Source organism: Stomoxys calcitrans, chromosome 2 (assembly GCF_963082655.1).
Source record: "Stomoxys calcitrans chromosome 2, idStoCalc2.1, whole genome shotgun sequence".
In the NCBI taxonomy this organism is placed as follows: domain Eukaryota; kingdom Metazoa; phylum Arthropoda; class Insecta; order Diptera; family Muscidae; genus Stomoxys; species Stomoxys calcitrans.
This window is the reverse complement of record NC_081553.1, coordinates 25,809,423-25,825,766: the sequence shown is the minus strand read 5'-3', so window position 1 is coordinate 25,825,766 and position 16,344 is coordinate 25,809,423. Positions and strand designations below refer to the sequence as shown.

Sequence of the window (16,344 nt, the reverse complement as noted above, 5' to 3'; positions counted from 1 at the left end):
ACAACAAAAGCCATACCAGCAGCAAATAGCTACAGTCGGCAGCAGCCGCAGCCATCCAACATGTACGGGTATTTTCATTAAGTAGTCTATCAGTATGTATGTACATACGCATGTCGGGTGTAAAAAAACCACCTAGTTATTTTGTATATGGCAGCAAGCCGAAGCAGCAGATGAGTGCTCTCCACCCCACACACAAAAAATCTGGGTATCTTTGAGCTCTCGCTCTCTCTCCCTCTCTCCGTGCATAACCGTTATGCTCTCACTCTCGTCGTACATGTGTTATTTAACTCAGGTTAATTTCAAAGATATATTCGTATCTGTTCGCATTGCTCTTTGCTTTCTTATTCACTCTCTGTGGGGAATTGGATAATGTTAGTTAGATATAAAAACAAGGAGAGCAGCAGCAAACTATCTAACCAGCAGAGAATAACATGAACAAAAATCATTTTCTATCCAAATGCAATGGTGAGAATATTATCCAACCAGAGACAAAAAAAACTCCAATTAGTTTAAGTGTCAGAAAAGGGGAGAATAAAATCTGGCCAGCAGAGTTGCCGCTGTTATACATTTATTAAAGATTTCGTAATACAAATGAAAAAGGAATAGGTATAACAAAAAGTAACAACAAAGACTAGTGCTAGCCATAACAAGTCAACATAAAGGATTTGGGCTTAATCGTTTAAAAAATTAAACCCTTCTAGTGTTGAAATCAAATCTGGCTATGGAGCCAATTAGATCAACATATCCCATTTTACTTAATTATTTATAAGTATGAAGGGAAATTAAGTAAATTGTCCTTAATATCCTCCGCCATAGAAAGGAGGCATACTAATCAAATCACATTGAAAAAAATTTTTGCAAACTTAATTTAAAGATGATAAATTTTCCAAATTTTTTCCTTAGGTGAAAAAAGTTTTACCTTCAAATTAATGATTTTTTGTTTTAAATGGTACATTAATAAATCCTTAACTTGCTTCTTGTAACTTAAGACAAAAGTCTAAGATGAATATCAAAATACCGTTGAATGTTATTTACCGTTTTAGTAAATGATGTAAAAATGTCAATTCTATTCAATTATCCAAATTTCCGGGAAATCGGTTAAAAAAGAGGTCTAGAAGTTCAATCGAGAGATAGATATATAAAGAAGGAATGTGTATCCAAATATGGTCATACACGACGCAAATATAGAGGGTATCATACCTCTCTCGCTCTCTCTCTCTAAGCTCAAAAACTTAAAATGGGAAATGTGGCTCACGAATTGAGCATTTAATTACATTGGTAATTAATTGAAGTGAAATATGTATTGGTGCAGGGACATGTCGCTCCTATTGCTTATAGAACTGCGAAGCTATAAAAATAAACAAAAAATATTTTTTATTCTCTTTGGATTAAAAATTATTTGTGATTAAAAATTTTACATTTTTCTACACTTTCTTGGATACGCTTTCTTAAAAAAAATCGATATTTCCACTTATTTTTGTTCTAAACAACAGGCATTTGTTAATGGAAGCGAATGCTGACGTTATCTATAATCTCAGCTCAAATATATTTGTTCACGAGAAGAGCCGAGAATAATATTAACGTTTATTGATTTTTTTTGTAATATAAAGTTTTACATATTCCTGGTATTTGAGTTTAAAAAACCAAAAACATGCCGAACTTAGAAGAACTTACCCTATATGTTATAACTATGGGCTCTTATTTCGTTCTGGGACTCGCACCAAGTAACACCCGGTAAAACCCAACAAACAGCATTAAAAAATTTGTTATGGCAACTCTGAAACTTGACAATTGGGAAAATGCTTTCTCACCAAGTTATTCTCAACAACAACCACTAAGGTAGACTCTCAACACAAACCCCTACAGTGTCTTCTATTCTATCCCATTGAAAATGAGCCCCCATATTTTCAATTTCATTTCGATGTCAAAAGCTCGGCTATAAAATAAACAACTCCGAATTATGTAAAAAGGGAAAAACATCTTTAGATACGTACCAACAAATCTCTGACAAGGAAGAGAGGGAGCAAGGAAGAGATTTTTATTTTATTTAATAATGCAATGAATGGATGGAAGAGATATTATGGTGAGAGCGAGAGAGTGAGACGCATGTTACAAATGTACATACAGCAACAATATATGAACATTCTTATCAGTAAAAGCATGAGACATGAGAGAAATAAAATTCCTATGGACAAAGTGTATCTAAATGTGGCATGGCAAACCCAACAACGGACCAGCCGACAATAAAGGAATGAAACACCACACACACACACACGCCAACTAATCTTCGCTCCGCATATGTACCTTACACCCACAAAATAGTCCGTTTTGTTTCCTTTACTTGCATATTTCGAAAAAAAAAACAAAGCACACAACAGAAAATCCCAGTTTATGGTGTTGTGTTTTGAGTGGAGCAGCAAAGAAACGGGAAAACTGATAAGAAATACTAATATTTGTTTTAAACTATAACCAAATATGATAAACATCCAAACATCACTACTCACACACGCATGCACACACATATCGCACATCACACTTTCTGGGTACTGGAAATGTCCTTAGCAGAAATATGAACTGGCGGCAGGCACTAGGGCCTTCGGTCGGCGATTATGATGGTGTCCTTTCGCTCACCTTCAGTGTTTTTTTTTTTTTGGACCAAAAACTGTTTGAAGTTATGTTTGCTGTGGTGGATTCTTTTTTGTTCTTATTTTAATTGTTGCTTCTTCTAAGCCACAAGACCGAAATATTCCTATTTGGGCCAAACATACAACCGCATGTTAAGGAGGAATAGCCTAATCTCTTTCATCGTTTGGGGGTTGGGGGAGGGATTGGCAGTTCTGCAATGTTGGAATTTATTTGAAATTGTATTTAAATTAAAACTTTGTTATTTAGGGCCACAAAGAACATTTGCGGCACAGTGGGTTGTTAAGGCCAAAAATGTTTTTAAGATTTAATTTTGAAAAATTTGTGAGAGATATTATAAAAATGCATTGTTATAAGATTCATGGGAAAACGAATTGGCATGAAAGATGAAGGCTAAATTGGAATCTATATCGGTATACCTGTAAAGTGTGTACCTATGTAAGTGTCATGAATACAGTTCGATTCCAATTTAATCTTTATGATGAGGAACTTGCTTTATATTGCTTGTCGCTAAGCGACAACTCATTAATGAAAAGTTTTTTATTGCAGAAGGCTTTAAAAATCCAGACAGGTCTCACAAATTTCGTATCTTCGTTCAAGTATTTCCAGGCAATGTCAACGGACAATCAATCGTTTTTTGGTGGTTAATGTGAACGAGTAACAGGTAAAAACGTGGTAAGTTTGACCAAGCCAAATCTTGGAAACCCACCACAATAGATTTTGCTAAAAGTTTACACAAAATAAACTAAGTTGAATGGCATAGTTGTGCTTTATAACTTTTATGGGGTCACAGATCAATAATTCGAGGTGTTACCAACGGAATGACTAGACTAGAAAAACGTTCTTAGTTTGTTCTAAAAAAAAAATTGAATAATTTATTTATTTGATGTGCATATTTGTACTTTATCACAAAATTCCTGCCAAATCCTGCAAGAATTGAAGCTATTAGGGGTCGTAGAAGGCTGATCGGTTGCAAGTTATTCACCGATTTGAAAAATACCTACCATTTATGTTGAATAAAACACTACGAGATAAATTTCAGCCAAATGAGAAACAATTGCTGCTTCAAGGGGCTCAAAATGTTCAATCGGGAGTTCGGTATATCGGAACCATATACGACCAATTTGAACATAATTGGCGCCGATATTGGAAGTCATAAAAGAACACTATGACCAAAATTTCGGCTCAATTGGATAACAATTACGGCGTTTTGGGGCTCAAGAACTCAAGTCGAAGGACCATTTTAAGGCAAGTACTGACTTCATTTTCAGGACACAAACTAAAGTCAAACAACAATACACAACATAGAAAATTTGGAATGGTTCAAATGGTCCAACAAATCTCCATCGATCTAGGCCAAATTGCAGAAATATATCGAGGGGCTTAACTTAACTCACTGTTCCAAATTTCGGCGACATCGGACAATGAATGTGCCTTTTATGGCCCCAAAACCTTAAATCGAGAGATCGGTCTATATGGCAGCTATATCAAAATATGGACCGATCTGTGCCATATTGCAGAAGTATGTTGAGGGACTTTACTTAACTCACTGTGCCAAATTTCGGCGACATTGGACAGTAAATGCGTCTTTAATGGACGCAAGACCTTAAATCAAAAGATCGGTCTATATGGCAGCTATATCCAAATCTGGACCGATCTGTGCCATATTGCAGGAGAATGTCGAGGGGCTTAACTTAATTCACTGTCCTAAATTTCGGAGATATCGGACAGTAAATTCGCCTTTTATGGGCCCAAAACCTTAAATCGAGAGATCGGTCTATATGGCAGCTGTATCAAAATATGAACCGATCTGGGCAAAATTGAAGAAGGATGTCGAAGGGCCTAACATAACTCACTGTCCCAAATTTCAGCAAAATCGGACAACAAATGCGCATTTTTTTGGTCACAAAATGATTTTTCAGACCTGGCCCATACTTAAAAGTTGAATGGTCCATGCAGCTCACTGTAACCGCGAACATGGGTAGTAAAAGCGCATTTCTGGGCTCAAACCCAAAATCGGTACGGTTGACAAAACTACGACTTTTCTAAGCTCATGTTTTCTTATCGGTTAATGTATCAAGATATAGAGCATCTTTGAACTTTAAGCTGTAGAATGATTTCAAAATGATGGACGGACATGTATAGATCGTCTATCAATACTCGTATAACTACGATAAAGTTTATATTGTAAGGTTGAAAATGTATAAATTGATTTGTTGCAAATGGAAGGGCAAAATGGCCAACTTTTCGGTGGCGGGTGTAAAAACACATACCCTATTCTTGGCTTGTAGAATATTTGGTAGGTTTTGCACGGATTTTGTAGGATTTTTCTTAAATTTTGGTAGGAAATAATTTCCTTGAGTGGCAACACTGATCCCTGCTAGTGGATTATTATTGGGTTGCCCAAAAAGTAATTGCGGATTTTTCATATAGTCGGCGGTGACAAATTTTTTCACAGCTTGTGACTCTGTAATTGCATTCTTTCTTCTGTCAGTTATCAGCTGTTACTTTTAGCTTGCTTTAGAAAAAAAGTATATTTGATTAAAGTTCATTCTAAGTTTTATTAAAAATGCATTTACTTTCTTTTAAAAAATCCGCAATTACTTTTTGGGCAACCCAATACAAACAAATGCACTGAGTTACGATACCCTGAACAACAGTAGTGGTATAGGGTAAAAATTTATTCTGAGAACCTCTAAAAAAATATATTTGATGGTCGCAATACAAAGTTTACGATACTTGTAGTACTCAAATCATCACTTCTGACTCTCCATTATCACCTTCACTTAAAAAAACTCACCTGCATTCTTAACAAGAGAACAATAAAGTCATTAAAGCAATGAGAATTTTGTAAACTAATTTTTAATGCAATTTATCTTTGGTTCGATAGCACATCCATGAATCAGACTATGTATGTGTAGGAAAAATAAATGACAATGTATTAATTTTAATGTTGACAAAAAAAATCATACACATTGAAAATGTGACATTTTTAGGTTAACCTGTTTAGGATAAATCGATCAAAATCATGCTTTTCCAAAGGCTGCCACACACAAGCGCACACGCACTCTCTTTCTAACTGAAATACTAATTTTCTTTAACAACGACAATGGGAAAATGAAATTAATAATCCTAAAAAATACCGAAAAGAAGAAGAATAGATTATAAATTACCCAAAATTAATCACTGCTCTGGGGAATGCACATGAATTAAACCTGAGAGTGTGTGAGTGTGAGTGTGAGCAAGAGAAAGTAAAAGTAAAAGCATGGCTTAAAAATATTTATCATTTATCAAGAACTTGCTTACTGTCTATTACTTAACAGATTTGCCATTGAGTGTTAGTGTGAGATAGTCTTCACCACACCATCGCGATTACTACCCTACAATGTGTACTACATAAGACCAAATGACAGTTAGGTGATTTTTTTTTATTTTGTCTCTTGCTGAAATGCACATTACTCTCACTCTCTTTGTATGTGGATGTGAAAATACGGTGTTTCTTTTTTATCTGCATTTAAGATATTTGTTCTCAACTATCAACAGCAATTTATTGAAATAACAATAAACAAGGACAACCAAGTAGCAACTGATGATAACACACAGGTATATTGCAATGAGCACAGCAGTTACCCATGCTCATTTGTCCCTTTTGAAGTGTGTGTTGGAAATAAAGTCTCATTCACATACAGCCACACTTTCTGGAGATGTGATGAATGGTAAATAAGTAAAATAAACCATAGTACTTTTCATTTGAGCTACCGAGCACACAGTTACGCATGTCACATCTCACATTTGGGCATTTTGAAGACAATGACATTTACGACCACATTTTGTTGAAGGATTTCACATTTAAATGTCACTCGAATTAGTTGGTAAGAAAAAGCACATAAATGTAATGCTGAACTTGGAGTACTCAATATGAAATAGTATGCCATATACGAATGATTTCAAAGTAGAGATGGTCGGTCGGAAACTCCAACTTAAATAAAAGAAACTAGATTTGAAGATGGGCTATATCGGACTGTATCTTGATATAGCCCCCATATATACCTATCCGCCGATTTAGGGTCTTAGGCCCATAAAAGCCACATATATTATCCGATTTTGCTGGAATTTGGGACAGTGAGTTGTGTAAGACTCTTCGACATCCTTCTTTAATTTGGCCCAGATCGGTCCAGATTTCGATATAGCTGCCATATAGACCGATCTCTCGATTTAAGGTTTTGGGGCCTTAAAACCCGCATTTATTGTCCGATGTCGCCGATATTTGGGACGGTAAGTTAAGTTAAGCCCCCCGACATACTTCTGCAACATGTCATAGATCTGTCCAGATTTGGATATAGCGGATATAGCTGCCATATAGACCGATCTCTCGATTTAAGGTTTTGCGCCCATAAAAGGCGCATTTATCGTCCGATTTTGCCAAAATTTTAGACAATGAGTTGTGTAAAGCCCCTCGACATGCTTCTTTAATTTGGTCCAGATCGGTCCAGATAGACCAATTTCTCGATTTAAGGTCTTGCGCTCATAAAAGCCACATTTATTATGCGATTTTGCTGAAATTTGGGACAGTGAGTTGTGGTTAGGATTTCCGACATCTTTCTTCAAGTTGGCCCAGATCGGTCCAGATTTGGATATAGCTGCCATTTAGTCCGATCTCACGATTAAAGGTCTTGCGCCCATTAAAGGCGGATTTATAGTCCGATTTTGCCAAAATTTGCGGCAGTGAGTTGTGTTAAGCCCCTCGACATACTTCAGCAATATGGCACAGATCAGTCCAGATTTTGATATAGCTGCCATATAGACTGATCTTTCGATTTAAGGCTTTGGGCCCATAAAAAGCGCATTTATTGTCGGATGTCGCCGAAATTTGGCGCCGAATTTTTGCAATATGACACAGATCGGTACAAATTTGAATACAGCTGCCATATATACCGATCTCTCGATCGGTGTTTATGGCGCATTTATTGCTCGATGTCGCCAAAATTTGAGACAGTGAGTTGCATTAGGCCCTTCAACATTCATCTTCAATTTGGCTCAGATCGGTTCAGATTTGGATATAGCTGCTAAATAGAACGATCTCTCGATATAAGGTTTTGGCCCCCTAAAAGGCGCATTTATTGTCCGATTTCGCCGAAATTTGAGACAGTGAGTTGCGTTAGTTGACTTCTTGAGCCCCAGGAAGTCTCAGATTTCATCCGATTTGGCTAAAATTTAAAATTTAAAATTTAATCTGTTATGACTTCCAACAACTGTGCCAAGCTCGGTTTAAATCAGTGTATATCCTGATATAGCTCCTGTATAATCCGATCTCCCGATTTGACTTCTTGAGCCCCTGGAAGCCGCAATTTTTGTCCGATTTTGCTGAAATCTAGCATGCGGTGTTCTGTTACGACTTTCAACAATTGTGCCAAGTACGGTCGAAATCGGTCAAGAACCTGAAATATCTCCCATGTAAGACGGTCTCCCGATCATCCTTGCTCGGTTCCTAGAAGCTTTAATTTTTGCTGGTTTGACAAAAGTTTGGTATGTAGAAAAAGATTATGCCCCTCAACTAATTTTATTTTCTATAAATTTTTAGCAGAATCCATGGTGATGGGTTCCCAAGATTCGGCCCGGCCAAACTTAGCAGGCTTTTACTTTTTACAGTTTTTTTTCGATTTTCTCCCACTGTGCGATGTTTTGTTATCATCTTTTTCCAACTTAAATTTACCTTACCTTCAATGCAATTTTCTTGAAAATCCAAACTTTAATGCAATTTTCTTGAAAATCCAAACTTTAATAATTTTCCTTTAAGGATTAACATCTGTTAAACGAAATTATCAAAATTTTTTTTTTTGAAATTTTCCAGATGTATTATTCCAAATTTAATTTTTTTGATTTAATTCTCTAATCTTCTATTTTTGATCCCATGTACATGTGTGTGTTTAAAATTCCTTTATAAATTGTTACACATCGACCAATGTTTGCGACTTCAATGGAGCATTCATTTGTCCAAAAAGCACACAATTGCATACACCTCCAGCCACTCTAGTCACTCAGCCAGTCGGTCAGTCAGTCAGTCAGTCATTTAGCCAGCCAAGGAATCGTGTAATATCAACAAATAGAAATGTCAATAATAGCCATGCGGCGATGGGCATTTGCCGCATGTGCTCTTCATGGGCTGCTTGCTATTCGTTGCCTGAAAGACATTCAAAGCAAGAACTACGGCAATAACTAAATGAAAGCAACAAAAACCAACAACAAAAAAAAAACGGTTCTGTTGACCGATATATGATGGACGCCGCATAATGCACATCGAACAAAAACACATAAATGTCGCCACAGCTTTACACCTCTCCTTCACCTCTCTGACATGACTTTCGGTGCTTCGCTGCTGTGTGTGCGCGTGTGTGTGTGTTGTTGTATTTTTTTTTTATTAATTTCACGTAAAAACACCGTAGATTAGGTCACGGTGTTGTTTACGAGCAGTGGGCTTTATTGGGAGAAGTTATTTTTAGGTATCGATTCCATAGGTACCAAACATCGTCAGTTTGTTTTCTTCTTCACCTTACGGGCTCTTAAAGAAACGTAAAGGAATCGATGGGAAATGGGAGAATACTAAATAGCAGACATGAAATCCAATAATTCCTTTGCTATTTATGAATCATTAGTTGTATTGTTGTTGTTGTTGTTGTTGTTGTTGCTGCTGTTTGGTGGAAATGTTTTTGATGGAAATGCTTAAATGTTTGACATTGAATTGTCATGGATTGAAATTTCCTTATAAGACTACCGTACTACTTAACCTCTAAGAATCTGGTAATCCCTTTGTACAACGTATGAATTATTCTTAATGGACATTTGCTGAGTGAGGTAAGTGGCTAGTTAGGGTGGGAGTGTGGGAGAATGAATGATGAATGAATTGTAAATGACCTTGAGGACTAAATTAACTAAAATAAATAGCAAAAACTTAAGGTAGAGTTTAATATGAGTAGCCCAGAGGTTAGCATGTCCGCCTATGACGTTGAACTACTGTGTTCGAATCCTAGCGAGAATATCCATGTAAAAATTTCTCCCCAAATCAGTGTATAACCTAATATAGCTCCCATATAAACCGATCTCCCGATTTGACTTCTAGAGCCCTTACAAGCCGCAATTTTTGTCCGATTTGGCTGAAATTTTGCATGTAGGGTTTTGTTATGACTTTCAACAACTGTACCAAGTACGGTACGAATCGATCAAGAACCTCATTTAGCTCCCATATAAACCGATCTTCCGATTTGACTTCTGGAGTCCTTACAAGCCGCAATTTCAGTCCGATTTGGCTGAAATCCGCTGCGCCTTCTTTTACTTTATATAGAACAAAATTATCCTTTGAATATTTATTTTCGACAAAAAAGAGCTTTTAGAGCCATAGTACGAAAAAATCATATGTATATCGCTTGACTAACAATATAAGTGCCTTTATCTGAATTCCATACGATCTTTATTGGACCCCAAATTCGCTCGGAGGATTTAATGCCATTCTAAAAAGACTTTATTCCCGCCCGATATTCTCATGATGTCCGATTTAGGAGTGTTTACGGGTTTGAGGTGGTTCCCTAGTTGCCATTGGTTAAAGTTGTGTATATAGGATGTGGCGTCCCCCAAACACTTAGCCCCAAAATTGGTTATCAAAATAGTTTCCCCAGCTCAAATACCTTTCATTTGAGCTACATAATGGCATGGTCGGCAAATTTTTACCCTTTGCGGGGTTTTTGGGGAAAGAGCGGTGCCCCAAACACATGGTGTCACTGTTGGATATTCGAATTCATCTCCCAAATACCTTTATTGGATCCCCATATTGCGATGGTGAGTAAATATTTGCTGTTTGTGGTCTATTTTGGAAAAGGGGTAGACCCCAGAAAATTGGTCCCGAATGTGGGTATCAATTTCATATGAGCCCCACAATGGCATGGTCGGTAAATATGCCCGACTAAGGGGTGTTTTGGGGAGTGAGGTGGTCCCCCAAACACTAAGCCCTGAAAAAATATCATTATTTATTTGAACCCCATATTGGCATTGGCCTCGAAATTAGATATCAAATTCGTTTTTAATCTCAAATACCTTTCATTTAAGAACCCTATTGCAAAAGTCAGCAAATATGTCCGGTTTGGGTTATGGGCCCCAAAAACTATCAATATCGAGCTCTGTCTCTGAACTGTCTTGAAGGCTCAAATTGTCTTGGTGAGCAATTACGTCCTTTTCGGGCGTTTTTATGGTGTTGGGACGTCCCCTAGACAGTTGGTCCCGAATGTTGATATCAGATTCGTGGTCTACTCCCAAATGTCTTTCATTTGAGCCTAATATATCCATAGTCGGCAAACATGATCAGTTTGGGGGGATGGGGCGGCCACTCAGTGACTCAGATTCGTGTCAGATTTTAGATTCGTGCCCTACTCTAAAATACCTCTTATTTGAGCCCCATATTGAAATGGTCAGCAAATACTTCCAATTTGGGTGGTGTTATGGGGGTGGGATGGCCCCATAGAAACTTTTCCCGAATATTGATATCAGATTCGTGTTTAACTCCCAAAGACCTTTTATTTCAGCCGATAAAGGTTCTAATGCCCATAAATGCATTATTTTTTATCCGATTTCGCTGAAATTTATAACAGTGAGTAGTTTAAGGCTTCCCGACATCTGAACCAAATATGATTCAGATCGGTCTATATTTAGATATAGCTGCCATATAGACCGATCTACCGATACAGGGTCTGATGCCCATAAAAGCTTTATTTATTACCCGATTTGAAACAGTGGGTTATTTTCAGCCTACCGACATCTGACCCCAATATGGTTCAGATCGGTCTATATTTAGATATGGCTGCCATATAGATCGATCTGCCGATAAAGGGTCTGATGCCCATAAAAGCTTTATTTTGTATCCCTTTTCGCTGAAATTTGAAACAGTGAGTTATCTTAAGCCTCCCGACATCTGACCTAAATATGGTCCAGATCGGACTATACTTAGATATAGCTGTCATATAGACCGATCTCCCTATAAAGGGCCTAATGCCTATAAATGATTTATTTATTACCCGATTTCGCTGAAATTTTAAACAGTGGGTTATTTTAAGCTTCCCGACATCTGACCTAAATATAGGTGCCATATAGAACGATCTCTCGATTTAAAGTCTTGGTCCTTGACCCTATAAAAAGCTAATTTATTATCCGATTTCGTTGAAATTTGACGCAGTGACTTATGTTATGATTTTCAACATCCGTGTAATTTATGGTTCAGATCGGTTTATATTTGGATAAGGCTGCCAATAAGACCAATATTTTGTTCTACAAATTGACTTATATTTATATATACTTATATTGTATAAGACCACTCAATGTCAGTGCCGAATTTGGGTGCATAAGTTATCCAATATTCATCGGATTGGACGAAATATAACCGAGGTGGTGGGTATAACGCCTTTTCACTTGTTTTAGTTTTTTATATTAACCAACAGGAGCGGCATCTACCGAAAACTTCATCAGTCATATAGTCGACGGGCAGAAGATGTGGGCGATTCACACTATCCAGCGTCTTAAATCAGCAGTACCAGACGGAATCATTCCGTCACTTCTGTAGGAATCTACTTGAATTTCCCTGCCATGGCTGAGTTGAAATTTCAGGGCAATCCTGACATATTTCTCATACCAAGGGAATGGAGAGAGAGGTCAGGGGCTGTGGAGTCAGACTTGTGAGCCGGAATCAGAGTTCGTTCGGAGTTGCGTACGTTTGCCTCGACTCCGAATCTCTCTCCGAGTCCGTCTTAATACTCTGACTCTGGCCTCTAAACCTCGACCCTCAAAACTTAACTCAGAAGTCAATGGTTCAGACTCAGCAAACCCTGGACTCTACAGAATCGTGATTAGACCAATACTTACTTACCCCTCAGTAGTTTGTTGGACTGCGAAGAAGAAAAAGTGCAAAATAAGGATAATTCAATAGGTTCAGAGTACATGTTGTCTCAGCATAGACGGAGCGATGAGGACCACCCACGCCCACTCGGGCACTGGAGACAATTCTAAACACCCGAGCCATAGACATACAGATTAAGTGTGAGACAGCCACTGCGGCTATGAGACTAAAGGCAATGGGAGAATAGATAAAAGATAGGAGCAGGTCAACCCATCGCGGTATAATAAAGGCGACGATTGCAAACCTGAATGGAATGGAAGAGGATTCAGATTGGATAACTGAAACGACACTTGTGGTCGAGTGTGAGGCATTGCTGCCAGCTGATTGACGGAACTCTAATATTGCGTATGGGAGATCATGCTCTACAGATGGATCAAAGCTCGAGGACAGAGTGTGCCTGGGGGTCTACATTGAGAAACCAGGAACTGACAGTTGTTTCCCATTACCTGACCATAATACGGTCCTGTAGGAGGGGATCCGAGAGATCATGGTATGTGTGAGGTGGTGTGATAGTATCGCGAGAATGCCGAGTGTGAACATCATTATGGACAGTAAACAGGTCATGAACCAGGACGGTAAGGTCACGAACAGTCTTGGAGTGTACACTTAACGAAAAATTGATATCAACGGTATTGATAGTAAAGTAATACCAAAATAATACCGTATGGTATGGATGATGTATAGCATACGGTATTGTTTTGGTTTTGCTTTGGTGTAAGAAAGGGATCAACGCCTTCTCTGAGGATGGCACGATCCGAATTGTTTGGGTGACGGGCAATAGCGGAGTTAGGGGGTATGAATAAGCAGACGGCTTGACAGTGAAGGCCAGAGGACTGCCATCATTAAACTCGGTTGACTCGAAGCCTTTCGGGGCGAAGCAGTCCGAGTTAAGCAGGTGGGCGACGAGTGCCATATAACACTGTGAAACAGCCAAACTGTCGGTAGGAATACAAAAGACCTATGAGGAGATTCGGATCATCAGAGATGAGGCTATTACTGAAAGGAAGTACGAAGGAGATCAGTATCGCTTTCGGTACCATAACGGTATATAAGGACTACGAGCTTACTTCTGCAGAATAGGTGAGACAAGTGATAGCATGTGCGAGGCATGAGGGGAAGATGATGAGATGAAGGAACATTACCTATGTCATTGCCCAGTTTGGCGGCTTACAACAGACACCGGAACATAGATAGGGACACAATACTTGACTTGAAATGCCTTATGGGAGTGGTATGGGAACAATTGGCCATGAACATTCCACTAAGGAACAGGGGCAAACTTCTCACATATCAATGAGTGCAGTCCGATTCAAGTTTAAGCTCAAAGATAAGGGGCCTCCTTTTTAAAGCCGAGTCCGAACGGCGTGCCGCAGTGCGACACCCCTTTGGAGAGAAGTTTTATATGGCATAGTACCTCACAAATGTTGTCAGCATTAGGAGGGGAAAAACCACCGCTGAAAAAATGTTTTTGATGGTCTCGCCAGGATTCGAACCCAGGCGTTCAGCGTCATAGGCGGACATGCTAACCTCTGCGCTACGGTTATTAGTATGAAATTCTTGACTTAGATTTCTTTCAAGATTACTTTTTAGTATTTAGAGGGAGTAACAATGGGATTACTGGATTAAGCTTACAATGTCTATAGTGGTAAGGGGAGGACCTCAAACCTACCTAACCTAAGCTAAACTAAAATTTTTACAAAAAAAAAATTGATATATATATTTTTTTTTTAACTTATTAAGAAATTATTTAAATGTTTTTTTAAAACCCACCACCGAAGGATGGGGGTATATTCATTTTGTCATTCCGTTTGTATCACATCGAAATATCCATTCCGACCCTATAATCCTTGATCAGCGTAAAAATCTAAGACGATCCATGTCCGTCCGTCTGTCTGTTGAAATCACGCTAAAGACTTTAAAAATAGAGATATTGAGCTGAAACTTTGCACAGATTCTTTTCTTGTCCATAAGCAGGTTAAGTTCGAAGATGGGCTATATGGGACTATATCTTCATATAGCCCCCATATAGACCGATCCGCCGATTTAGCGTCTTAGGCCCATAAAAGTCACATTTATTATCAGATTTTGTTGAAAATTGGGACAGTGAGTTGGGTTAGGCCAGTCAATAACCTTCTTCAATTTGGCCCAGAACGGTTCAGATTTGAATATAGCTGCCATATAGACCGATCTCTAGATTTAAGGTTTTAAGCCCATTAAAGGCGCATTTACCGTCCGATTTCGCTAAAATTTGGGACGGTGAGTTGTGTTAGGCCCTTGGACATTTTTCTGCAATTTGGCCCAGATAGATTCAGATTTGGATATAGCTGCCATATAGACCGATCTCTCGATTTAACGTTTTGGGGCCATAAAAGGCGCATTTATTGTCCAATGTCGCCGAAATTTCGGACAGTGAGTTGTGTTAGGCCCTTCGACATTCTTCTTCAATTTGGCTCAGATCGGTTCGGATTTGCATATAGCTGCCATATAGATCGATCGCTCGATTTAAGGTTTGGGGCCCATAAAAGGCTTATTTATTGTCCGATGTCGCCGAAATTTGGGACAGTGAGTTATGTTAGGCTCTTCAACATTTTTCTGCAAATTGGCCCAAATCGGTCCAGATTTGGATATAGCTGCTATATGGACCGATCTCTCGATTTGAGGTTTTGGGCCCATAAAAGGCTCATTTATTGTCCGATGTCGCCGAAATTTGGGACAGTGAGTTGTGTAAGGCCCTTCGACATTCTTCTACAATGTTGCCAAAATCGGTCCAGATTTGGATATAGCTGCCATATAGACCGATCTCTCGATTTAAGGTTTTGGGGCCATAAAAGGCGCATTTATCGTCCGATTTTGCCATAATTTGGGACAGTGAGTTGTGTTAGGTTCTTCGACATCCTTCTTCAAGTTGGCCCAGATCGGTCCAGATTTGGATATAGCTGCCATATAGACCCATCTCTCCATTTAAGGTTTTGGGCCTATAGAAGGCGCATTTATTATCCAATGTTGCCGAAATTTGGGACAGTGAGTTAGGTTAAGTCCCTCGACATACTTCTTCAATATGGCACAGGTCGGTCTAGATTTGCATGTAGCTGCCATATAGACCAATATCTCGATTTAAGGTTTTGGGCCCATAAAAGGCGCATTTATTGTCCAAAGTTGCCGAAATTTGGGACAGTGAGTTGTTATAAGTATTTGGTCCAAATCGGAACATATTTTTTTAACTTGTATACAGTGTTTCTAAACTAAAAAGTAAACTTTCGGCCAAATTTATATTCTCTTTAAAAAAAAACAACAGAATAAACATATAAACGCTCTGATTAAAGCTTTGTTACCAAAACAAAATAAAAATCCTATCTCGTTTTAGTGATGTTTTCTTTTTGTTACTGCCACAAGGATAAAGTGCAAATGAATTGTTTAGTTGGTGGTACTGCTGCGATATAATGTTTAACTTGGGACACCTATAACAATATATGGAATATGAGGGAGGAACTGCAAAAAAAAACACAAAACACAAAACCAACCAGGATGGACATTAGATGAACAAAACAAGGATATGGGTAGGAATGTACGAACATAAATGGGTTGAAATATGGCTGTTGATGTTGCGACGGTGGCTGGGTGGTTAAGTGGGTTGATATTACTGCTGTAGCCATCATCAAATAATTCATACTCATTATGTATGGCTATGGATGATGACGGAGATGGGGAAAATGGGTTTTTTTGCCCCCACCCCTAACAATGTCCTTCCGGATTGTGTTGCTACCAAT

General features: G+C 38.4%; 1 protein-coding gene across 4 annotated transcripts in view; it reads right to left on the bottom strand.

Annotated features, from left to right (window-relative positions):
* The window catches only part of LOC106086715 (RNA-binding protein Pasilla), a 282,488-nt gene that overhangs the window by 171,382 nt on the left and 94,762 nt on the right, over window positions 1-16,344 (bottom strand). The window lies entirely within an intron of this gene.